Here is a 24,591-nt window from a genome sequence, read left to right as displayed (position 1 = left end):
GCAGGCATTATAGCTGCTCAGCTTATGAAAACTGCAAAGGCTACTGGACATTTATACTGCTATTAATGCCACAAATTCTTTCATCCTTGTTCTAGTTTGCTAGCTGCCAGAATGCAACATACCAGAAACAGAATGGTTTTTTTTTTCCACTTTTTTTTTATTAGTTAAAAAAAGAATTAACAAAACAATTAGAAATCATTCCATTCTACATGTACAATCAGTAATTCTTAATAACATCACATAGTTGCATATTCATCATTTCTTAGTACATTTGCATCGATTTAGAAAAAGAAATAAAAAGACAACAGAATAAGAATTAAAACAATAATAGAAAGAAAAAAAAAAACCAAAAAACCTATACCTCACATGCAGCTTCATTCAGTGTTTTAACATAATTGCATTACAATTAGGTATTATTGTGCTGTCCATTTCTGAGTTTTTATATCCAGTCCTGTTGCACAGTCTGTATCCCTTCAGCTCCAATTACCCCTTCTCTTTTTTTTTTTTAATTAACGGAAAAAAAGAAATTAACCCAACATTTAGAAATCATACCATTCTACATATGCAATCAGTAATTCTTAACATCATCACATAGATGCATGATCATCATTTCTTAGTACATTTGCATCGGTTTAGAAAAACTAGCAACATATCCGAAAAAGATATAGAATGTTAATATAGAGACAAAAATAAAAGTAATAATAGTAAAGTCAAAACAAAACAAAACAAAAACCTATAGCTCAGATGCAGCTTCATTCAGTGTTTTAACAAGATTACTTTACAATTAGGTATTATTGTGTTGTCCATTTTTGAGTTTTTGTATCTAGTCCTGTTGCACAGTCTGTATCCCTTCAGCTCCAATTGCCCATTATCTTACCCTGTTTCTACCTCCTGCTGGACTCTGTTACCAATGACATATTCCAAATTTTTTCTCGAATGTCCGTTCACATCAGTGGGACCATACAGTATTTGTCCTTTAGTTTTTGGCTAGACTCACTCAGCATAATGTTCTCTAGGTCCATCCATGTTATTACATGCTTCATAAGTTTATCCTGCCTTAAAGCTGCATAATATTCCATCGTATGTATATACCACAGTTTGTTTAGCCATTCCAGAATGGCTTTTTAAAAAGGGGAATTTAATAAGTTACAAGTTTACAGTTCTAAGGCGGAGAAAATGTCCCAATTAAAGCAAGTCTATAAAAATGTCCAAATTAAGACACCAACAAGAGGTCACCTTCTCTCAAGAAAGGCCAATGAAGTCCAGGGCTTCTCTCTCAACTGGAAAGGCACATGGCGAACATGGCAGCATCTGCCAGCTTCTCTCCAGGCTTCTTGTTTCACGAAGCTCCCCCAGGGGTGTTTTCTTTCTTCATCTCCAAAGGTCTCTGGCTGTGGGGGCTCTCGTGGTTCTCGTGGCTCTCTCGGGACTCTTCTGTTCTCAAGACTCTCTCCAAAAATGTTTCCTCTTCTAAAGGGTCCCAGTAAACTAATCAAACCCTTCCTGGGATGGGTGGAGTCACGTCTCCCTCTAATCAAATGTTAATACCCACAACTGAGTGAGTCACATCTCCATGGGGATAATCTAATCAAAGGATTCCAATCTACCTTTGAATAGGAATTAAAAAGAAACAGTTGCCCTGAGTGTATGTGTTGGGAATGTTTGTGCTTCTTGTAATTTTTTTTAATTAATAAAAAATTAAAAAAAAAAGAAACAGTTGCTCCCACAAGATTGCATTAGGATTAAAAACATGGCTTTTCTAGGGTGCACAAACCTCAAATACACTAAATGACTATACTATAAGAAGTGGTATTTTAACTTCACCATTTCAGACAAAGACGCTCATTTTTTTTACTTGACACGACAAAGTTTAGTCAGACAACATGATGTGATACCATTGGAACTGCATGGCACGTTTCGATGAACCCAAAATGTTTTGCACACCAAGGAAGAATGGTAGAGAGAGCGTTTTCAACAACTCTTCAATCTCTTAGTGTGAGTTTAAAGCTGGTCGCATGCTTAGCTTCTGCTTTGCCCTTCACATGTTTCTCTGTGCTGTAATTTAATTTTAATCGTGCTTTGAGTTCAAGACAACTGTGACAAATTGGTTGGTTGCAAATTGGTGCAGAAAACTGGTGCAGAAGTAAAGGGGGGTAAAATAAACCTTCATTACATTACAGTGTATGCACAAACTCTATTCATTTATCTCCCATTACTGTCTGCATTGTTCACTTACTTTTGTATTTGTTACAATCGTTTTGTAAATGCAAATTTTTCACCTTCAAATTTATAGAAATATTATTTTGTCTAATGGTTTTTTCACTCATGGCAGTGTTTTTCATACATTTTTTCCTCTGTGCTCTTTAAAACCATCCTCCTAGATTTGACATGTAGTGCTTTCATATTTGCTTGAATGATTTGAAATTGCTGCTTTCATAGATAAAAACAGTTAAATATTATATCATACAATGCAGTCCAAGTTCAGCTAAAAATATTTTCATATTATAACCATAGTGTATTTGAATATCATTTCTTAACATCCAAGCCTATCTGCATTATCTTATTAAATTATTTTCGGGATTTCTAGCATAATTGCCTTGTGGGCAGAGAATATTTCTAAATGACTTCAGTCTTTTGAGACAGTCTGAGACTCACTTTAAGCTCATCTGCTATTCATGTGCCGTGTGTCCCCGAAAAATGCATTTTACAATGTCCGTTAGGTCCTGCAGAGAGAATCTGGTAATTGCACTGCCCGTTCCGGGGGACCAAGCCTGCTGCATTTGGGGACCATGCTCCCCCCCGCCACTCCCGCCAACGACAGGGCAGGGCAGGGAAACTGAGACAGGCTTGTCCCAGAGACCTGGGTGTCCTCTGATGGAGACACTGGTGATCCCCGACGGCCTCGCTGAACTTCTGAGCTTCCTTTCCCCTCCCTGACACTTGGTGTCACACCTGCTCCTTTGAACCGCTGGGCTGATTCTTTCTCTGGCCTCTGGTAGTTTCCTCCGTGCAAATGCTGATCGGAGCTCAAGAAGGACCCTCCTCACGTGTCTGGGGTCCTCTCTCCTTTCTGGTATTTAGGTTCTGTGATCTCTAGCTGCTGTGGTCCCCTCAGACCCTCAGTCCCCTTTCCTCAATTCAAGAGACCCACAGAGCCCACCTGGGTTCAGTCCCGTGCACCACGGCCTGGGGACCCTGCAGGGCAGTTACCTGGTGCACCTGGAGGTTTGTTGACTGCTGTCTGTAGTCTTGAAAATCACTTTGCTTTTATTTTGTCTCGGTTATTTTTTGTGCAGAGAGGGCTGCTGTTTCATGACGAGTACAAACCCATTCTCTGTTACTATAACTTGACTGGAGTGGAAGCCCCCTAAGCCATTGTTTTAATTAAGCTTTTTATTTTTAGATAGTGGTAGATTTGTATGTGATTATAAGAAATAATACAAAGATTTCACGTAGGCTTTACCAGGCCCCTTGAAGGTAACATCTTGCAAGTACAGTGCAGTGTCATAGTACAACGTCACAACCGGCACACGGCAGTGATACACCGAGGCACCGAAGCGTCCATCCCTCCAGCCCCGTCCAGTTCCCCACCTACCTCCCGCATCCCAGGGGGCCGCTAACGTGTCCCCCATCCCTGTAACCGGGTCACTTCAGGGATGTTAGATGAGTGGGGTCACACCTACGTGACCTTGTACCACTGGCTTTTCTCACTCAGCCTCATTCTCTGCAGATAACCCATGTTATTGCCCCATGGCACGGGGGTGCCATGGCGCGGGGGTGCTGCAATGTGGGGGTGCCACTGAGCTGCTGAAGCACGGCTGCACAGATTCCAGTTTGGAGACATTACGAATAGCTGCTGTGTAATCGCTGCATGTGAAAGCTGCTGAGATACCGCGTAGGCTTGGGGTGAGCGCACGCCTTCATCTCCTGGGGATACACACGCAGGAGTGAAGCTGGGTTGTGCGGCCATCGTGCATTCTTTCCAGAAAGCGACATGCTCGTGCCCCGGCGCCGCTGCTCGGGTCTACATCCACACGGCAGCATGTGGCCATTGCTCTCTCCACAGCCTTGCCAGCACTTGGCTGTGTCACTATTTTTCAGTTACAGCCGTTCTGGGGGACGCATGGTGGTTTGTGATGTGCCTTTGGTTGGCGTGTGCTGCACAGCCGCCAAGGCAGCCACCTTTTCACCTGCTTATCTGCCATCTATAGATTCTCTCCACGGAAACTCTTCAAGTTTTCAAACAATTCTAAGAGAATTATTTGGGTTTCTTCACTGTTTTTGAGACCTCTTTTCGAATTCTATGTACTATTCCTTTGTCAGATATTTGATTTGCAAATATTTCTCCACTTCTGGAGTTTGTCTTTTTGTTCTCGTAACGGGGCCTTCTGCAGAGCAAAAGGTTTTGCTTTTGATCCCATCCAACTTATCATTTTCCTTCTATGGACTGTGCTTTTGGGGTTGAGTTTAAGAACACTTTGCCAACCCTACATCCTGAAGAGCTTCTCCTAGGCAGGCTTTTTTCCTCCAAATCCTCTAAAAATTGAATAGTTTCACATTTTACAATTAAGTCCATGATCTATTTTGAGTTCCTTTCTGTATAAAACGTGAGACTTCAGTCCCTTTGTCCCCGCCCTTTCCTCCACTGAGCTCCTTTTGCATCTTTGTTGAGACTCAGCTGGGCATCTTTGCGGGGTCACCCAAGGGGTGCCTCACTCCGGCCGGCTGCGGGGGGAGTACTGGGTCTCTGCGTGGACCCCGACACTGGGAAGGGCCCTGACACCGGGCAGCAGTGTGGGAGGTCTGGGTTCCCACTGGACCGTCTCCAATGTGCTGCCCAGGAGACCCCGAGGCACCCCACCGCAGCCCGGGCAGACGGCAGCCCAGCGTCTCCCTCAGCTTCTGGGCTGGGGAACGTCTTGGGATGTCTTAGAAAAGAGAAGCAGCTCTCTTTCGTTTATTAGTTTTACTGTTTTTCTGATTTCCAAAGTGTCAGCTTTTGCAATTACCCCGATTACTAATTTTGCTTTCGTTTGGTTGATTTTGTCATTATTTTTCTAGTGTTTTGAGTTTGATGCTTGAGTCGCACGATTTCCTCATTGTCGTGATTGTTCCTTAATGCCACGAATTTTCACCTGAGCATTTGCACTGGCTTTGGCACAAATATCCTGATATTGTGGTTCTGCCATTGCTATTTGCCAGAAAATCTGTTTCTTATACTTTCCCAAGGGCCAAGAACCGTTTAGTTAAAAGTTCTAAACATTTCAGTGTAAGTCAGGAAAACTGTTATTAGTTTCTAGCTTTATTGTCTTGAGCTCATAGAATGCTATTTGTACATCATTATAGTAACTTATTGAGATGCTCTATGACCCAAAGTGCAGTGAATTTCCTGAACACACTTGAAGCAAAGGTATATTCTCTATTATTAGGACACACACTGTTCTACATTATTGCTAAAACCTTTGGATCATGTTAAGTCTTTTTAAGTTTTCATCCAGTTGGTTTGTCTAGGACACAAGGACATGTTTTAAACGCCCGATTATAAACGCCTATCATGTATTCCTCATTTCACTTCCTTTATTCTCTGCTTTATGACGATCCCCTCTGTGTTTTGAGGCACAGATTTTAACCACAGTTCTGTCCTTATTGTGATTTAACGTTGGCATCCGCCTTCCTCTCTGCAGCCGCCATAACCAGGCACCACAAGCCTGAGGTCCCCGGCTCCTGCTGGTGTCCGGGGTTCCACTCCGGCTGCCTGGGGTCCCCGTCTCCCGGCTGCCTCTGCCTCTCCTCTCCTTAGGGACACAGCCGGGGTAGGTGAAGGACCCCTCCTCTACTGGACCTCACATGAACCCATGCCGCCTGCAGCAGCTCTGCTTACAGGGGTCACACCCTGACGTATGGGGCAGCGGTGTTAGGGCTTCAGCGTACCTTTGGGGGGATGCAATGCAACCGCGAACAGCGTTATAAAGCGCCTTCTCCATCCCACCCAATACGTCTTGTCTCTGATTCCGTCAAGACTCTGTTCAAGATTGTGATCCCTCCTTCCTTTTCTTTTTATTTTTTAATGCAGCTTTATTGAGATATATTCACACAACATGCCATCCATCTAGAGTTGACAAGCAGCAGCTCACAAGATCACCACATAGAATGCTTTCTTTTTACTTGTGTACTTGGCACATCTTGTCCATCCTTTTCGTTTCAATTTTTCTCCTTTGGTTTTTCTTTTCAGCTTTTCAAAAAACATTTTTATTGTGAAATATATATACAAAAAAGCAATAATTTTCAAAGTACACTGTAACAAGTAGTTATAGAACAGATTTCAGAGTTCAGTAGGGGTTACAATTCCACAATTTTGGGTTTTTCCTTTTAGCTGCTCCAAAACACTGGAGATTGAAAGAAGTATCAATATAATGATTCAGTATTCAAACTCATTTGTTAAATCCTGTCTTCCATGTTCTAACTCCTCCTTCTTCTTTGATCCTTCTCCCAATCTTTAGGGGTATTTGGGCTCTGCCTGTTCTAACTTTTTCATGTTGGAAAGGGGTGTAGATAACATGGGGTAGAGTGCTGGAGCTGGCTGATCTCCTGGAGAGGCGGGCCCCTCTGGGTTTCAAGACTGATCTGGCCCAGGAACCACCTGGAGGTTATAATAGTAGTAATTTTACTGCATGGAACCTTTGTGGAATCTCGGATAGAGTCCTAGGTGTTCTTTAGGGTTGGCAGGAATGGTTTTGGTTGGAGTTTGGCAAACCCTAGTAATTAGCAGTATCTAGCTGAAGCTTGCATAAGAGGCACCTCCAGAAGGGTCTCGGGACTCCATTTGAGCTCTATTAGTCACTGATGCCTTATTTGTTACACTTTTTCCCCCCTTTTGGTCAGGATGGCATTGTTGACCCCACAGTGCCAGGGCCAGGCTCATCCCTGGGAGTCATCTCTCACGTCGCCAGGGAGACTTTCACCCCTGGATGTCATGTCCTACGTAGGGGGGGGAGGGCAGTGGTTTCACTTGCAGGGTTGGGCTTAGAGAGAAAGAGAGAGGCCACATCTGAGTAACAAAAGAAGTTTTCTGGAAGCAACTCTCAGACATACTATAGTTAGGCTAAGCTTCTTTGCTGCAGAAATAGGCTTCACAAGAGTAAGCCTCAAGATCAAGGGCTTGGTCTCTTACTCAATTACTTTTTTAAGCTTGTTTCTCGTATACATCATAGACTTTGATTGTGATTTGTTAGCCAATTTGAGATTATTTTATAAGTAGGTGGGTTATGCTCCTCTATTTTTATTGATAGAACCGATGCTTTCTCTCAGTTCTGTCATTCATGACTTATTATATTTATTTAATGTGCATTGTACTTTAACACATTTTGGGTGTTGCATGTGTATATATATGTGTGTGTAACAGTTGTGTTGTTTCTTTTCTTTACTCTCTGGTCTTTCTTTTATCATTTAGAAAGATTTCTATTTTCACTGGTAGTTAACCTTAAGCTGCTACCTTTAGACAATACCTCAAGTCCTCTATCTCTTTAGATATTGTTTTTCCTACCATAATTTGAAATCTGCTAGTAACCATTGTTCCCCCTCCCCTCTCTTCCACCATTATCCAATGTTAATCACTAATATCATCTTAGCAGTGCTCTTTGCATTCTTGACTAAAGCCCTATTTCTTTCTTATGATCTGCTCAGCTTCACATGAGATCCTTTTACCCTCAGCAAGTACCTAAGAAGCAATCAGCAAGCTTGTTCTATATCATACCTACCCTTCCATTCTCCTCATTATTTTTTGTTAGTTGCATTACTTTTAGATGGTCAGAGCAGATGATACTTACATTTTATTTTGTCATCATTATCATTTTTCACCTTTATTGCAAAATTTTATTCTTAGTTATAGAGTGACATATATTCAGTGCATGTCCCCAAGGCTTAATGCTGCGACGTCTTCTACAATCTCTTAGTTGTCTGACTCTTATTTTTAGTGGATCCTTGTGAAGGGTCCATGGGACAATATCTCCCGAGTCCTTTCACATTCATAATGCTAAGTGGGGTGGCTTGGGGCTGTGTGCACCCCCAAAACCTTCTTAAACCTAATCACCTTCCGTGGGGATAACCCCATGGTAAGGAGGGCCTTTTGGTGAGGCTACTTCTGTCAAGGTGTGGCCCAGACCAGTCAGGATGGTTCTTCATCCGATTTCTGGTGTCCTTTATAATCAGAACAAAATTCAGACACCACCAGAAGCAAGAAGCTGAACTTCCATGGAACTCTGAAAAAAAGGGCCAGTCCAGGAAACACCACCACGTGTCTTGCCATGTGATAAGTTAAGGACTGAGGATCGCCTTTGGGGAGAAGACATTTCTTTGATGATACCTTCATTTGGACTTTTTCCTAACCTCAAAACCATGAGCAAATAACTTCCCATCATTTAACCTCACCCAGTTCATTATATCTGCTTGAGCAGACTAGGAAACAAAATCAGTATGCTTGTGCTTAACTAACTATGAAAGCAGTTAGCTGGGATATAAGATGCTTGGCTAGCATTTCCTTTCCTTAAGCGTCTCTTTTTTTTTTTTACATGGGCAGGCACCAGAAATCGAACCTGGGTCCTCTAGCATGGCAAGCCAGCATTCTTGCCTGCTGAGCCACCGTGGCCTGCCCTCCTTAAGTATCTTGAAACATGACTCCATTGTTTTCCGGCATAAAATGCCAATTTATCAAATTTTTTTTCTTTCATGGATCTAGCATCTTATCCTATAGTTATTTGTCAGATCTCTATATTTTTCCCCCTCTCTCATGTTTTATCCTTTAAGTTACCTTGCTAATACTCTTCCATTCTGTACCTTCTCTAGACCTCCCTCTCTCTCTTTTTTCAGTTGACAGAGCTCCCTTTAATATTTCTTGTAGGGCAGGTCTCTTGTTGGCAAATTCTCGCAGCCATTGTTTATGTGTGAAGATTTTAATCTCTCCCTCAATGTTGTAGGACAACTTGGCAGGATGAAGAATTCTTGATTTGAAGCCTTTCTTATTTAGAATCTTAAATATACCATACCACTGCCTTCTTGCCTCCATGGTACCTGTTGAGTAGTCTGAGTCTTATGTAGCTTCCCTTGTATGCAGTAAATCTCTTCTCTTTTGCTGCTTTCATGCTCCTCTTCAAGATTTGCCATTCTGATAAGTACATATCCCGGAGTAAGCCTATTTGGATTTATTCCATTTGGGATTCGTTGGACTTGTTTGGTTTGAATATTTATGTCTTTTCTAAGGGTTGAGAAGTTTCCACCAATGATATCCTCAAGTACCCTTTCCAGCCCTTCACTCTTCTCTTCTCCCTCTGGGACACCAATAATCCCTATATTTGTATACTTCTTGCTGTCGATCATTTCCCTGAAGTCAAGTTGCATTTTTTCCATCTTTCTTGCCATTTGTTCTTTTGAACGTGCAAGTTCATTTGTCCTGTCTTCTAATCTGCTTATTCTTTCTTCTTTGTCTTGAAATCTCTGTTGTGAGTCTCTTTTATTTGGTCGACAGCATCTTCCATCTCTGTGATGTCTGATAGTTTTCTATTTATTCTTTCAAATTCTCTGTACTCCTGTAGTTACTTCTTGATATCCTTTATATTATGAACCACCTCAATTAGTTGTTCTAGATTTTGAGTCCCCTCAGATGGTTTAATTTGATCATTTGAGCCATATCTGCCTGGCCCTTCACCTGCTCTATGATCTTCTCTTGTGAACGGAGCATTTTAATGTCTTAGAAAGGTTATTTTGCTGAGTTATTTCCTTCCCCACCCAAGACATGGAATCAGGACTCTGTCAGGGCCTGACCCCCTGGCATGCACCAAATCTGCCCACCCTGGGGGTGGGGATGAGCGGCTGCACCCCAGTGGAGATGCCTCCTGCACAGCCCACGAGTCCAGTGGCCCCCAGACTCCCCCCGGAAGACCCCAGACTGGGCATTTCAGCTTCACCTGCCCACAACTGGTCTCGCCATGTCTGAGGCCAGTCCCGGGCTCAGCCTGCCGCCCTGGGCCTCACCTCTCCGCCCGCACACACCTGTGGCTTCCAGGCCTCCGTGAGGGGACAGCGGCGCCAGGACCAAACAGGGGTCACTCGCCGGAGGATGGACGGCCCCCTCCACGGCTCCCCTCCTCCCCGGGAAGGACACCCCACTCTTCGCCAAAAAAAAAAACAAACCCCGGGTGCCCACAGCAGGGCATCCCACGAGCGGGGCATGGGCCCTTGACGCTGACGAGTGGGTCCATGCACGGGAAAGGCTGCCTGCTGGCCTCCAGGCTCCCCGCGGGCCCCCCAGCCACGGAGCCCACAGAGGCATCTTCCCAGGCCAGCTGCAGGGGAGGCACAGTCGCGGCCCCACGCATTCACCCTGTTCTCTCCCTCCCCGCTTCTCTCGATTTTCACCCAGGGCCTCCTATGCAGGGCAGGTCCCCATGTCCCTTGTACCCTGTGTCTGCCAACCCAACCTTTGTCCATGGAGACCACAACTTCAACCTCTGCACTCGCCATCACACCAGAAGTCGGCTTTTGTGTATTGACCCTGGATCCTTGCTATGTGCAATTAAAAGTTCCAGGGGTGTTTGTTGTTGTTGATTCTTTTCAATTTTCTACTAGGCAATCATTTCATCTATGAGCAACGATTTTCCTTCCTTCCTGATCTGAATGCCTTTATGTCTGTTCTGGTTTGCTAGCTGCCAGAATGCAATATACCAGAAATGGAATGGCTTTTAAAAAGGGGAATTTAATAAGTTGCTAGTTTACAGTTTTAAGGCCGAGAAAATGTCCCAATTAAAGCAAGTCTATAGAAATGTCCAATCTAAGGCATCCAGGTAAGATACCTTGGTTCAAGAAGGCTGATGAAGTTCAGGGTTTCTCTCTCAAATGAGAAGGCACATGTTCCTCTCTCATCTGGAAGGGCACATGGCGAACACGGCGTCATCTGCTAGGTTTCTCTCCTGGCTTCCTGTTTCATGAAGCTCCCCAGGAGCCATTTTCCTTCTTCATCTCCAAAGGTCGCTGGCTGGTGGACTCTGCTTCTCGTGGTTATGTCATTCTGCTCTGCTCTCTCTGAATCTCTCATTCTCCAAAATGTTTCCTCTTTTATAGGACTTCAGAAACTAATCAAGACCCACCCAAATGGATGAAGACACACCTCCAGCTAATTCAGTGTAACCACCACTCTTGATTAAATCTCATTTCCAGGGAGATGATCTGATTACAGTTTCAAACATACAGTACTGAATAGGGATTAGAAGAAACGGCTGCCTTTACAAAACAGGGTTAGGATGAAAACATGGCTTTTCTAGGGTACATACATCATTTCAAACCAGCACAATTTCTTTTTTTTGTCTTATTGAATTGGCTAGGACTTCCTGCACAGTGATGAATAGAAGTGCAAGGGGGAGACATCCTCACCTTATCCCCAATCTTTCAGGGGAAGTACCGAGTTTCTCATCATTAAGTATGATACCAGCTGTACATTTTTTGTTGATGCCCTTTACCGAGTTGAGGAATTTCTACTCTTTATTATCTTGCTTGGAATTTTCATCATGCTTGGGTGTTGTACTTTGTCAAATGCTTTTCTGCAATTATTGATTTTTCTCCTGTTGATGAGATAGATCATGAGGATTGATTTGCAAATATCGAATATGTTTTGCACACTTGGAATAAATCCCACACAGTCTTGGTGTATAACTCTTTTTATACATTTTTAGGTTTGATTTGATCGTATTTTTCTGGATATTTTTGCATCTGTGGTCATTAGAGATATTAGTAATTTTTCTATCTTGTGATGTCTTTGTCTGGTTTTGGTTTTAGGCTAATGCTGGTCTCATAGTATGAGGTTGGAAATGTTCCTTCAGCTTCTGTTTTCTGGAACAGATTGTTGAGAATTGGCATCATTTCTTCTTTAAGTGTTTGGTAGAATTTGCTAGTGAGACTGTCTGGACTTGGTGTTTCTAGGAGGTTATTAACTATTGATTCCATTTATTTAACAGGTATGTCTATTCAGGTTATCTATTTCTCCTTGTGTGAGTTTTAGTAGATTGTGCCTTTCAAGGAATTTGTCCATTTTGTCTAAGTTATCAAGTTTATAGGCATAGAGGTATGTGTCATATTCCTTTATTATCCTATTAATGTTTGAGGGATCAGGAGTCATGGCCCTAATGGTAACATCATTTCAGTATTGGTAAATTGCATTTTTTCTGGTTTGGTTTTCGTTAGTCTAACTAGAGATGTATCATTTTTTAATCTTTTCAAATAAACACTTCTTGGTTTGGTTGACTTTCTAATATTAATTTCCACTTTTTAATTTCACTGATTTCTGCTCTAGCTTTTATTATTTATTTTATTCTGCTTACTTTGGTTTTAACTTGTTCTTCTTTTCCTAAGGTGGAGGTTTAGATTATTGATTTTAGATTTTTCTTCTTTTCTAATATACGCATTCAATGCAATAAATTTCCTTCTAAACACTGCTTTCGATGTAACCTACAATTTTTTGTAAGTTCTCTTTTCACTTTCATTTAGCTCAACATATATTAAAATTTCTTTTGAAATTTGTTCTTTGACCCATGCATTATTTAGTGAGGGGAGGATGTGGTTAAAGCGTTTGTAAGCTTGCTTTGTGTTTTTCATATCTTCAAGCAGTGGAAAACCACTGAGCTTGTCTGTTTGTTAAGCTGAAAATAGCTTAAGACGTGTGTCTGCTTAGTCTGTCTGTGCCATTTGCATTTGCTTATCTGGAACATATCCTCCTACTCGTGGAGAAATTCCCGCTTTGTTCTTAAAATTAAAGATATCAAGGCAAATAGGAACTTTCCCTGGTGTTCAATGGATAGCTTAACTCCAAATGGCCCATTTACCTGTTAAATAGCTAGCAGAAAATAAACTTAGGGCTCTGGCTCTCTCTTGGGTCAGAGACTTCCTTGCTTTCTGACTTTGTGTCATAGTCTTTTTCTTCCTGTGCCAATTCTTTGCTGGACAAAGAATAATTGCCATAGGTGGTGTCACCCACAATTTAGAAGTATGTTGTTTAATACCAAAATATTTAGAGATTTTTTTCAGCTACATTTCTTTAATTGATTTCTAGTTTAGTCCAATAGTGAACTGAGAACATATTTTGTATGATTTCTGTCCTCTTACATAGTTTAGGTGTGTTACGTGGCCCAGGATGTTGTCTATCTTGGTGAATGTTCCGTGAGAGCTTGAGAATGCATAGCCTGCTGTTGCTGGATGGAGTATTCCATAAATGTCAACTAGACCCAGCGGATGGCGCTGTTCGGTTCAAGTCTCTCCTTGCTGATATTCTCCCTGCTGCGTCTGTCAGTGGCAGGAAGGGAGGTGCTGGAATTTCCAACTGTAATTGTGGCTTTGTCTGTTTATCCTTGCAGTTCTATCAGGTTTTGCCTTGCATATTTTGATGTTCTCTTGTTAGCTGCAGACACACTCAGGATTGTTATGTCTCCTTGGAGATTTGACTTTATCATTGGTAATGGCCCTCTCTATCCCTGGTCATTTTCTTTTTCTGAAGTCTGCTTTGTCTAATGTTAAGACAGCTATTCCAGCTTTCTTTTATTAGTGTTTACATGGTATACATTTCTCCACCTCTTTACTTTTAATCTATCTGTGTCTTTATTTTTAATGTAGGTTTCTTGTAAATAACATTTGGTTGAGTCTTTCTTTTCTAATCCGCTTTGTCAGTCTCTGCCTTTTAATTGGTGTATTTAGACCATTTACATTTAAAGTGATTATTAATATAGTTGAATTAGTATATTTGTTTTCTATCTATTGCCTCTGTTCTTTGCTTCTTTTTTTGTCTTCTACTTTTTCTGCCTTCTTTGATATGAATTGATCATTTTATATGATTCCTTTTCATCTCCTCTCTTAGGATATCATTTATACTTTTTGAAAAGTTGAGTAATGTTTCTAGAGCTTAAAATACACATTTTCAACTAATCTATGTCCCCTTTCACCCTATTCCACTTCAAAGGCATTGCGGGCACTTCCGACAGAGTGGTCTCAGCTCCTTCTCCTGTCCCTTGCTGTACCGCTGTCCTTCTGCCTCATAAACCCAGACTCTATAATCACCTGATACATTGTTGCGATTATTATTCTGAACAAACTATTATCTGTTAGCTCAATTAAGAACAGGAAAGCTGTAAAATATTTTGCTTTACCTTCATTTACTCTTCTCAAACTCTTTCTTTCTGACCTCTATAATTTTCCTTCTTTCTGAAGAATGACTCTTGGCATTTCTTATAATTCAGACCTCCTGGTGACAGAGTCACTCAATTTTTTGTTTGTCTGAAAAAGTTCTTATTTCTCCTGCCTTGTTGAAGCAGATGCTTTCACCTTTGGCCATGGGCATGTTTCCCTCCAGCCCACACTTGCATGGAGAGTGCAGTCCCTGCAGGTCTCGGCTTTCCTTGTGGTCTTAGCTCCACGAGGTTTACTTTGTAAGCCTAAGACTGTGCCTTCTGCACACTTCCCCTCCCCACCCCTCCAGCCTGCTTAAAACCCAAGTCTCGGAGTGCACAAGTAAGTCGTGGCACATTCATACGGAGAAGTACCAGGCAGCCAAAGCAGTGACCGAGCTACAGCCGCATCCAACAACCTAGATAAATGTCGCCACCACAACACAGAGTCAATGGGTACAAAACTGCATGATGATGATTGTGCTTACATCCGGTTGAGAACAGACGAAGCTAACATTTCAGCTAGAGAATTCAGGATAACGGTTACTTTGGGGGGGATAGTGGCTAGAAAGGGTCAGTTCTGGGGTGCCAGGAGTGCTAGGTCTCCATCCAAGTGTCAGTTTTAGAGGGAAGAGCAGTTCGGGAATTATTCATTGAGGTCTGCAGGCATAGTCTGTCTGCTTTTCTGCCTTTTGAACCTTGTTACAATGTAACAATAGTACGGCAAGAGAAACAACCTTTGGGATCCTGTGATAGCAACATCCAGAGGGCAACTCTGCTCCCCATCCTGGCTGACCCCCAACGCTTAGCTCCTTTTCTCCATAAGCATTGGCCTTACTTTTGTGAGCCTGGGTAGGTCTTAGAAAGGATTTTTCGCATTTTACCCAACAATTTCATTTCTACTTATTTCATTTAGTTATTTATTTTAGTCTGGTTGTGTAGCTTCTAGGACCAGAGACCTCTGATGATGAATTCGACATAGAAACCATAGGCCCCCCTCCCGCAGATTCCACGGACTCACTCTTGCTCAGGGGCAGGCCGAGGGCAGGCAGGGCAGGGGTGGCCCGCAGAGCTCTGGGACGTGGGAGAAAACAGGGCTTCCCAGGACAGGCAGACCTGCCGCCCTCTCCCACGCCCCCGCCTGCCCTGTGCCTCCCTCGGATGCCCGGGCAGTGCTCCTGTAATGGATGGCAGCGTCTGCTGCACCACACCCGTCGCCTCCCTGTGGACCCTGCAACCTGCTTCTGATGGAAGGAGGAGGGGACACACCCTTGGGGCCCGGGCGTGCGCGGACCCATTGGGCTTTCATCCTTCCGAAGGACAGGTTTCTTTCCCAGGACTGTTAATTGAGGTCTGCGCTGAATTCTGGCCTGTGTCGCGCTAGGATGGCAGCTCACGGAAGAGGCTGGAGCAGACGGCGGGGCCCCAGCTGTGAAAAATGCCCGTCAGCCCTGACGCCTCCCTCCTGCCATCGGTCAGGGGCACAGACAGTTCCTCCCTTGCTCCCGTGGGAGCCACGGTGTTTTCTTTGAACATTAACTTTAAAGCCATTCTCAACCCATGAGTTCATCAGGCCTGTCAACCTGTCAAGTCAGGCCTGAGAAATTTGCCCTTTAGTCTCTCCGAGGCTGCAGCAGAGCCTGCCCCTTATTCTACAGCCCCTCACCCCACATGACTCCTTCAGCCTGAACCTGGACAGAGAGAACTCCTTGTGTAAATCACTCAGCAACTTCAGCAAGACTTCAGGAAACAAACTGACTTCTGTTTCCCTTTTTGCCCCGCCCACTAGGAAGCTCACAGCAAAAGGTGGGCTCTCTGGGCAATTATTTCCCCAGCCAGGATGCCATGATAGCATTGTCTCTTCTACTCTTCTTTTCCTTTGTCAGGAGTCCTATTCTTGCTGAACTTTTGCTCTAACACAGTCTACACCATCTGGTGAGTCAATTGGCATCCAAAAAAAGCAGGGTAGCATCAGGCCTTGGCGACAAAATACCTCAGTTTAGATCCCGGCTCTGCAGTTATGGGCTTGTGGCAATTCCTTTACTTCTTGATGCCTTGTTTGTCACTTCTACAGAGGACATGTAGTTTGTAAATCATTTAACTCAAGGTCTGGCACAGGACAATTGTTCAAAATATGTTATTGGGGGGTGGGGGCTCATGACCCCCTGCACCTCCCACAGCAGCTCCTGGGGCTGAGCTGGATGAGGTGTGACAGTGGCCTTGCCCCACGGTCCTGGGCCCCGGGGACACCAGACCCTCTCCTCACTGTGCCACCCCCAGACTCCCCAGCCTGGCAGAGCAGGGAGGGCAGCGAGGGGAGACTGAGGCCCACCCCATGGAGGAAACAAGGGCCCCCAGGACCTAAGCTCCCCTGCCCTAGCAGCCTTGGGGGCACCAGAAGGAAAGCCCTATGCCTCCGGCCTCAGTCCCGAGCACACACCCGTCTGTCCCGAGCCCAGCACATGTCCTTGCCTGTGCGACCCACGACCTGGCCAGGGAGACCCACCCCCGAGCAGGCGCCGCCTTGCTCTGCTCTCCGACCGTCAGCTGGCCAGAAGCACTGGGAGCGCGTGTGCCCCTGCCTGCGTGCACATGCCCTGACCTGTGTACACACACCCGCGTGCTTGTGTGTCTGTGCTTATGCGTCTGTACCTGTGTGCATGCCCCTATCTGCACGCTTGTGTGTCTGTGCCTGTGTGTGTCTCCCTGTCTGCACGCTTGTGTGTCTGTGGTTGTGTGTCTGTACTTGTGTGCGTGGACTCGTTGCCTGGCTGCCGCCTTGAGCCCCTGCACCTTTGTGTAACTTGAGGCCCCGGGCACACACAGGAGATGCCGTCGGGGTTGCACGCAGGTTTGTGGGCATGCGGCCTCTGCCACCTCTGGGGCCCTGCCGGGGCATCCCTGTTCTGTGCCTCAGTTGCCACCTCTGTAAAATGCAGGAAAGCACAGGGCCTCCTTGCAGGGTGGCAGGGCGTGGGGACGGTCCACCCCACCCAGAAGGCCAGCCCGGAGGCCGGGTCTTGGCTTCTTCATTGCTGTGTCCGCAGGGCTGGGCAGCGAGCCTGACCTGTGGGTTTCCAGTAAGACGATTGGTCACCGAGGAGACGTGCAGGTCCTGAGAGCCACGGGGAGATCACAGTGGGAACAAGACTCCGGTGGCCTGTGTTTGCTTAAAAGGGTCCCGGGCAGTTTGGACTTAAAGCAAGAGAGAATCCTCAAGGTCCAGCGGCTCCTGGGGAGGGCAGGGGCACTTGGAGGCTGGGGTGAGGATGCTCTGGTCCCAGAGGGAAAAGGGGTGTCAGGAGGAGCCCATGGGAGAGGGCGACCCCTCGGCTGCACCTGGCCAGGCTGTGTCAGAGACCATTTCAGGGACCCTGCACCTGGCCAGGGCGTGTCGGGGACCCTGGGAACCCAGGGGCTTAGTACAGGAGGGAGAAGAAGACCCCTTACAGAAAGCGACTGGGAAGGGGTCACAGGGCAGGCCAAGGAGTGTGATGGGGTCATGGCCCTCGTCAGGACTTGGGAAACTTTGTGTCTAGGTCTGAGGACAGCCCAGGGCGCAGGCAGAGCACTGGTCACTTCCTCAGGCTGTGGGTGTGGGAGAGCCCCCAGGTCAGCAGCCGGAGCCTCAGATTTTACCCTGGCAGCCGACAGGGCCACAGCAGCTGCACTGGCAGCCCCCACAGGAGCCGCAGCCCCTTTGCAGCCCCCACAGGAGCCGCAGCCCCTTTGCAACCCCCACATGAGCCACAGCCCCCCTTGCAGCCCCCACAGGAGCCACAGCCCCCTTTGCAGCCCCCACAGGAGCCACAGCTCCCCTTGCAGCCCCCGCATGAGCCACAGCCCCCTTGGCCACAGCTGGCGCAGGGACAGGCTGGCACACAGCAGCACACGGGCTTGCAGCAGCAAACGGGCACACAGCAGCCGGAGCCGCAGCCCCCACAGCCTCCGGAACAGCCAGAGCAGCCCATGATTGTGGTGGGTGGAGGGTGGAGTTGGTCAGAGGAGCAGGTGAGAGGGAAGAGGTCGGGTGTGGGGCCCCTGTGCCCGGAGCCCTTATGTACCTGCCCAGGGGTCAGGTGGGCTCTGGGCACAAGGTGGCTTCGTTGGTTCTGTTTGTGCCTTTTCCCGAGGTAACTTTGTTCATTCCACCTTAAAATGACCTTAGTGGAGTCACAGTTTTACACTTTTTCTTTTAGGCCATGATTTTCTTCGCATGTTCTCTGCAAACGAACACTTGTAATTCTTGTCAGTAGAGCTTGGGAACAAGGCCCTCGGTTTGAGGCCACGTTAGGGGCAGGTGTCAACGCAGTGCCCCGTGGTTCTCAGCTGCGGGCGTGAATCATCAGCCTAAGCACTTCATGTGTGGCTCATTACTCTGGGCTAAGGGGAGCGTCTTCCGCAATGAGTAACGTTTAATTTAATTAGCTGGAGGCTTAGAAAAAGAGAGGTCAGAGAGTTCAATGCAGCACAGCCCAAGCAGCTCAGCACACCTCATCTCAGCACCCGCAGCTCGGTGCAGACGTTTGGAGATGCAGAAAGGAATCGCCCAGGTAAGGCCATTGGAACCCAGAAGCTGGGAGAGGCCTGCAGACATCACGCGTGCCTCCCGTTGATGGAGAAACTCAGATGAAAGCTACCTGCTTTTCCTCTGAAGAACTATGAATTCATCACTAAATAAATCCCCTTATTAAAAGCCAATCCATCTCTAGCGTATTGCATTCTGGCAGCTTTAGCAAACTAAGACACAGACCCATCACATTCCTGATGGCACTCAGAGGCTGCGCAGGCTCTGAAAGTCCCAGAGAATGTTCTTAGAAGGCTCAGGGAGACACTCGGGGACAAGCTCACCTCCGGGGAGGACGGGACCCAGGGTCAGGGCAGGACTCAGGGTCAGAACTGGGACTTCCAGTCTGGCATCAGCCCTGGGCTTGTCGGAGCCACAGCTACCCTGGGACCTGATGGGCAAGGAGAGGTTGCAGGTACCAGGACCCTGAGAGTGACTCGGCCGCCAGAGGCGCAGTCCACCCTGCACACAGGGACAGTGGGCAGGGCCCCATCAGAAGCCTGGGGCCGAGGACCCTGCCCTGTGTCCACAGAGGTTATTGCAGGGGAGGCGACCACCGAATACCCCATAGGGCCGGCATCCCGCCTCAGGGCCAGCCCCAGCATCGAGGGGCCCAGCGTGGAACAGAAACAGGGCACCCTGCTCCGAAATGACTAAGGACTCAGGGCGGCTGGATGGAACTTTAAGCCACAGTCGGGGCCCCCTTACTTGGAGTCTGTCCTCCATCTGTGACCGCTGTCCACACGCGCTGCAGGCACGGCCACCTCCCGTGCGCTGGGGGACACCCTTGGGCACATCACATTCTAGTGAAACCCACAGCTGATTTTGTAGGAGTGCTTGCTTTGCACAGCTGGGGTTGTGGCTGCCAGGTTCTGTGTGTTCCTGTCTGAGAACCCATTCACTGCTGCCTCCTTGCCTTCAGCTCTGCGGAGCTCTCCTCCTAGGTGCCACCATGTCCCCTCAGCCACACCGCCTCCCGTGACCGACACCTCCATGTCCCATCCCCCACAAGTGATGCTACAAGGATGGTTCTGTCCGTGACCCCTCGGGGTGGCCCATGGGGGCTGCATCCCTCTTTGCACTAACTGCAGGGGTGACGGAACAACTACCTGGGTGCAAACCCCAGCTCTCACTTAGGTTCTCTGGCCCTCAGTCTCTTCATCTATATACCGGGATTAGCAGTGAGCGGCTACCTTGCAGCACTGCTCTAGAGATCCCAGCGACATGGAAGGAAGCTGCGGGCATCCTGCGGGCTGGCGGCAGAAGCAGTTGTCATTTTACTGTAATGCCGCCTGCCTCTTGGGCCCCAGGGTGCTCTGTGAATTCCCCCTCCACCACCGTCCGCTCCCTCTTCCTCTTCAGCACAGCCTTCCCCTCGCTGTGGACCAGGGGCTTGGGGCTAAGGGAGAGGACACGAAGACCTTCAGGCCGGCTAGGGCAGGGAGAGAGCTTGCCAAGTGAGCAGGAAAACTGGCAGGGAACTCCTCGGCCGCCACCTGGTGGCAGCGAGCCCTGAGAGAGCGGCCGAGACCGAGAAAAGGACACGGACCAAAGTCAGGGACAGCAGTGTCTGGGGCAGTGAGCTGGCTCGAGCCACAGACCAGCAAAACTCCCAGCTGCAGCCGCTCCAGGCCACCTGCTGTCCCCTCACTTTCTTCTCACTGCCTCTCGCTGTCCCCCACCGTTCCCCCACCACCCTCTCACCAGCCTCTTGCTGTCCCCTCACTGTCCCACACTGGACCTTCACTATCTCCTTCCTGTCCCCCACTGTCCTCTCACTGTGCCGCCCACTGTCCACCCATTATCCCACCACTGTCCCTTTATTGTCCCCCAACTGTCCTCTCACTGTTCCCCCATTTTCCCCTCACTGTCCCCTCACTATCCCCCCACTGTCCCCTCACTGGCCCCCCACAGTCCCCCCACTGGCCCTTTGCTGCCCTCTCTCCATCCTTTCAAGGGCCTCTCAGTGCGTCTCCCTGCCCCAGAGTCCCTGGTTTCCATAAGCAGTTCTCTGTGCCCCCTAAGACCCTGACCACACCATGCCTTTCTCCAGGCCTTGGAAGCTCCCTGTGCCCCTCTTCCCAGCTGTAAGTTGCTGTGTCAGTAGTGGGGCTCGCCCACGGGTGAGAAAATGAAATGACAAAATGCACATTCCAGGCTCACACGGGTTCCCGGCAATGCGGAGAGGCCGCCACCTGGTGGCAGCGTGCGCACACTGCAGGGCCCTGTGAGTGGAACAGAAAGAAAGGCTTTCCCCCAAAAAGATTCCAGGTGGGCCATCCAAATAAAATAATGCGAAACCACAAATAAGTTTACAGTCCACCTAAGCCCTGTTCTTTCCAATCATGATCAGTTTGCTGCTTTCTTAGAAATAAAATAGTACACTCTCACATTTTTGTCTTCCCGAGGCTCAGAGAAGAGTTCAGCCCATGTGTGTGTACCCCCCCAGGCACCACCATTCCCCGATCCCCCACCCGGCCTCACACCCACCGCATACCTGGGGGTGAGGTCCGGGCCAGCCCCCCAGGCACCTTCGAAGGCAACAAGGATTTCTGCGGGGCAGTGCCCGTTGCCCCCGCCCACGGATCACATCACGCTGCAGCACCTGCAGGCCTTGGCATTAATTTGGGGAGGCTGCAGCCTCCCCTTCCGTAGCGGGGAGTTGGGGGCTCGCTGGGAACTCATGATGACAAGGGCAGAGACGCTCACGCCTCTGGTCCCGTCACCCCCTCCCCGATCCCTGTCGCCGCCTGGGGGTACAGCGTGGGTGCCGAAGACCAGACGCCAGCCAGGGAAAGCCTCGGCCTCCGCCCCGTCCCGCCCGGAGCAGGGTCTTCTCCCTGCCCCCTGCCGTCAGCCCGGAGGCCAACGCCCCCTCCCCGTCTGCGTGTGCACCAGTCCTGGGGGATGCGCCCTCTGACACCCCCACCGCCTTGAGGTCATGGAAGGAACACGCCTGGTGCCTAGGAGCTTCTTTGCGCTCTGACGTTCTCGGATTGGTAGCATGGCATCAGAGCCTCACGCGCTGCTCGCTCAGCCTCCGTTTCGGGGGCCTCTCTGCTCTGCCCCTCTCAGGCACCGTCTTCTCCCGGGTCGGGGTCCCCACGTGGACCCTCCCAGCTGGGGGCAAAAGCCAGTGACAGAGCCCAGCAGCTCCACGGGGACACAGCCCTCCCGGCCGCTCCCGCTCAGGCCCATCTCCGTGTCCTGGACGAAAATGAGTCCACACTTTTCAGGACAGAATCCTGGGGCAGGGTGACGTCCTCGTCCTGTTCCTACCAGCAGTCGGCGCTGCATAAATGCATGACAGGAGGAGAGGTGAACCGCGGGACGCAGTGGGGGCAGCAGCACCGCCGCCCCCTTCCCTCTGGCCATCGCTGTGGTCAGCGCTGCAAAGGCCAGATCCGAGCTTTCTGCCCCGGATGCCCAAAGACCCCCCCCCCCACTAAAGGGCCCCCCAGCCCCAGGGCCCGCTTCGCTGTTGGGTCTGTGCCCAGGGGTGAGTGGTGGGGAGGCGGGCAGTGGGGGAGATGCGTTCCAGGAAACCCTGAGGAGGCAGGGGTCTCCAGCCAGCTCCTCCCCTGGGGCATCCCCTGTGTGGGTCTCCTCGGGTCCCCCCAGGAGACACGAGCCAGGACTGCGGCCTTGTTTGGAAACAGGCTCCTTGAGGATGGACTTAGTGCGCTGAGACCCCACTGCAGGAGGGTGAGCCCCGATCCGCAAGAGGGGAGAAGAGACGCAGACAGACAGACAGACAGATAGACAGACACAGGGCCACGTGGAGACGGAGGCGGGGCTGGAGGCAGGGTGGCTGCAGTGCCAGAGATCAAGAAAGAGCCCTCTGCGGACCTGGGGTGCGGCCTCCAGGACAAAAGGCGTAAGATTCTGTGGCTCTGAGACCCCGTGACAGCAGGAGACACAGGTCCCAGGGGAGAAAGTGGAGCCCTGAGGTGAGGGAGGGGGTGAGGGGTGGGGGTCTCCAGCGACGCGCCAGGGAGGAACCCTGGGGCCCGGGTTGGGTTTCCTGCAAATGCTGGGGGCTGGGGGAGCTCCAGGATGGGGAGGGGGCTCTGAGCATCGTCCCCACAGAGCCTCTGTCATCTCAGCTGCTGCACCAAGACCGGGGCGTGACTGCGAGTCCCTCAGACCAGCTCAGAGCCTCTGCAGATTTTGGAGTGCCCGCCTCCCCTGAGCCCTCAAAATCCTTCCCCAGGAGCCCAGCTCTGGGTTGCAGCACCTGGGATTCTGGGGGTGGGGTGGGGGTGGAAATGGCCAAGAGGAGGTGACCAGGTGTCCTCCTGCCCGGCCCTGCCAGCCCCCGCCCTGCTGTGGGGTTGACAGTCGGGAACCCTGTCCTGTGTCCTCCCCACCCAGCGGCTCCCCCGGGGCCCCCTCCCCCCACTGGGTCTGCCCCCTGTAACTGGGCCCAGGCCATCGGGTCGCTGGAGAGCTCCTCAGCAGCCATAGACAACCACAGACCCCACTGTCCACTCTCAGCAGGGGCTTCCAGAACGCCCCCAGGGTCCCCGTGCCCCGATGCACCCACCGGCCCCGCCGTGAACTGGGGAGACGCAGGAGCGACCTGGCCCCAGGCTGACCACACCCCCGGTTCCCGTGCGCCCGCCCGGGGGTCGCAGACCTGCCCCTCCCCCCGCTGTCCCCGGCACCAGCCGACCGCCCTGGTGGCCGGGCCATGAGCGAGCGTGTCCCGCGCGGGGCGCCCGCGGGAGTGGCGTGACTCGCGTGATGCCCCGACACCCGCGCCGAGCCCGGAGGCCCCGCCCAGCAGGACACGGCCAGGAGAGGGGGGCGGCAGATGGGGCGTCTGTAAACAGTCTCGGTTCCCAACGCAAACCAGACCCCGGCCCAAGACATCAGGTAAACATCTGCGGCGGCGCCCCCGGCCCCCCACCCCGCGGAGGCCGGGGGTGGGCAGCGCCGGCTCTGGGACCCGTCAGCGCCCGCCGAGACGCTCCGTAATTAGGCGAAATTGGCCTCTGCATTCCTCCCCTAAGTCCCCGAGATCTCCGCAATTGCGGGGCCGCGGACAAAGGGAAACACGTGGTAATCAGACGGCGCACGTGGAAAAGGCATCGGGTGTTCTCGCGACTGCAAAATGCCCGTTAGGGGAGGCGCCCTCGCCCCCACCCGCCCCCGAGCCGTAGCGCACCCGCCCGAGAGGCATGTGTGGGCGCTGAGGGCGAGGCCGGGCCAGGCGCCCCGGGGAGGGCAGGGCGGCCCGGGGGGAAGCCCCATGCGCAGGCAGCTGGGGCCGCGGCGGGCAGCACCAAGGACAGTGGCCTGGCAGAGGGGAGTTGCTGCCCTCGGGCGAGCTGGGCCCTGACCTGACCCTCAGGGTTCGCCCTTCGTTCAGGGGGGCCCGCGCGGTGGGAGGGGACTTCCCCGCAGGTCTCCCTGGCTTGCCCCATCCTCGGGCCCCTCCTCAGCTCAGCTTCTCGGCCTGGGAGACCTGGTGGGCCTCGTCCACTTGAAGCTGCTGACCTCACCCCCCCAGGGCTTCTGGAGCACGGGTGCTGGCCTGGGACCCGGCATCCAGAGCCTCTGTCCTGGAAACACAAGCCAACCTCAGCTGTCCAGCTTCCTAGGCTCTGACCTTAGGGCTGGTGGGTCATGGGTCTGAGCTTAGACTCTAGCGGATCAAGGCGGGGGGCTGTGGCCTGCACTCCCCTAAGCAGTCCTGACGGAGTGGCGGGGTGGCCTGGCCACTCCCTCGCCCGGGCCCTGCTTGCTGGGTAACAAGTCTGGCCCGAAGACCAGGGCATCTCAGCAGAAGTCGCCTTCTACGCATACCAGCTTCCTGAACCA

This window comes from Tamandua tetradactyla, chromosome 9 (genome assembly GCF_023851605.1).
Source record: "Tamandua tetradactyla isolate mTamTet1 chromosome 9, mTamTet1.pri, whole genome shotgun sequence".
Lineage (NCBI taxonomy): Eukaryota > Metazoa > Chordata > Mammalia > Pilosa > Myrmecophagidae > Tamandua > Tamandua tetradactyla.
The sequence above is the reverse complement of the archived record's forward strand: the minus strand, read 5'-3'. Positions refer to the sequence as shown.